Consider the following 2341-nt stretch of genomic DNA (forward strand, 5'->3'; position numbering starts at 1 on the left):
CGTCCTATGGCCACGGGGCGTTGGATAGCTAAGTGGCTATGGTAGCGGACATGAGATCGAGACATCCCGGATTCGATTCCATAGCTTGCTGACTAGACGTTATGTCGTTTGGAAAAGCACTTAACACTTCTTTCTACCAGGGGCAAAAATGGGTATCTGGCTTCGGTTCGTGAGGTTAAAGGCGTTGGAAAGAGAGGGATGGGCTCCACCTTCGATACCGTGCCCCTAACAAACTATAGCCGCTAATGCCTCAAAAATGATATTGGATTCCCGGACTACCTTTAGGCCGGCCACAGCAAGTGCCAAGTGCATTTTAGGACATCAGCGAGCTCATTTTTTATCGCCTGATTTTTAGAGAAAAAAACAAGCATTTGATTTCGGAGATAGTGAAACATGACGATAAAGTACTAAAACGGGAAAATAGGTTGTATTATAGCTTAATGTTCGTACTTAGAATTGACAGTAACGAGATAGCCATGGCCGAAGTTGAAGAAGTGACATTAGATGTTATTTGAATAGTTGTAAAAGTGGCAACACTATGGAAGTCATGAGACTCAGTGTAGTCGCAAAACTTGATACGAAATACCAACCTTTAGAACTACCATTTACCATTGTTCCTGTTTTTTTCTTCGTATCATTTCTCTTGGTGCTGCATATGGTAACACACCTAGATAAGATATTCATTTCTCTTTATGTATGTAACAACGTGCGTCACCAATATGTCAGAAATGACTCATGTCTTTGAAATCCATCAGTCCGTTATACCATTTCTTAAGGACCTTTTGTGAACACCTTTTGAACCTTTGGTCCTAATGAGCTAGCAAGCTAGGCTCAATAAAAACGTAACGCTGACTATATATTGTATTTTAAGGGTGTGTACGAAGGCACGACTTTCTTAATTGCCCACCTTCTCATTCAGCACATGTATTGTACCAGTACATTTTGAAGGCTTGGAGTCTGAAATTGAAAATTTTGTCCCGACAGGAGAGCTTGAAGAAAAAATGCCTTAAATAAGATAATAATAATAATAATTTGCTGTCTCAAAAAAGACGTTAGAAGATTGAAACAGATAGCACCTTGTATTTACGTTTAGCGTATAGTTTTGTATGTTACAATAGAATACACTGGTGGTTTCTTTATCTTTACTTTTACTACTAACGTTTTTCTAACATTCTCCTCAGGGAGCGTTCTAACACGTACATTCAGCTATAGGTCATGTGCTTGATTTGTAACAACAGTGTTTTTACTTCCACCCTGTAAATTGATTTTGCCGCGGATAGAGCCGAACATCTTATCTTTGAAACCACCTGTCACTTGTGTATTTTCTCACCGTTGTGAGAAGATTAGGGCAGGGGGAAACATTGTCGTTAACTGAAACTAACGGGAGACGTAAATGACCCATTTAACAGTTTACTATCAGCTCACGATTCGAAAAAGAAACGTTTGATTCAAAATTCAAAAGTGCCTCAAATGTCAGTAGAGAATGTATCGTTGCACCGTTTTTACTAAATCTTTCTGTTATTGTATTTATATGATACGTTCCAATGCGTATGGAGAATATCAAAATTACAAAACGTGAGAAAATGTGATTTTCGTTGTCAGATAAGACGTCCATTGCCGTGAGTGTGTCATTGAATCTGTGCAAAATAATGGCCCGAAGAAGGATGAGTAATGGTCGACATACAAACGTGTGCTTTAAAACAATTTTTAATAAATTGCCTCTCATGAACATGAATTCTACACACGTTTTCCACATTGCTTAGTCAGAAATGCTGTTCAAAGTGCTATGCGTATGGTTAGAGTTCTTTTTAAGCCATTATCATTGAATGATGACAATTCCGATCCACAAATTACGGTGCGATTATGTACAACAGTGCTTTGTCGTGACTCAAGTTTCCTTCGGGGACGGTTCCCTTAACAGGTCTATTTACATGTCAGTTCTTTCTTACTTCATAATGTCAGCAATGTGTATTCTTGTACATAAAAAGTCGTTGCCCATTGCTTGACATCTAGTCTATCTGTACTACATGCACCGATGGGTGAACGTCAAAATATAAGTTCATCAAAACCGTACGTATTTCATAATCTACATTAGACTAAAGGCAAATATCGTCACATAAACTTTAAAGGTAACATAAGTCATCTCACAGATAAAATATCCTTTTGATGATTTCTCACAAATTTTCATGAAAAAAAAAACTGATCATGTAACGTACCCTTATTGCCCCATATCTAACCCTTACAATGAGATAACCAAATCATTATGTATGAAAGTCGTGCTGAAATATGTACATTCAAAACTTTAAGTTAGCCAAACAGTTTTAACACGAAGATTCTTTTC

This window comes from Branchiostoma floridae, chromosome 14 (genome assembly GCF_000003815.2).
Source record: "Branchiostoma floridae strain S238N-H82 chromosome 14, Bfl_VNyyK, whole genome shotgun sequence".
In the NCBI taxonomy this organism is placed as follows: Eukaryota; Metazoa; Chordata; class Leptocardii; order Amphioxiformes; family Branchiostomatidae; genus Branchiostoma; species Branchiostoma floridae.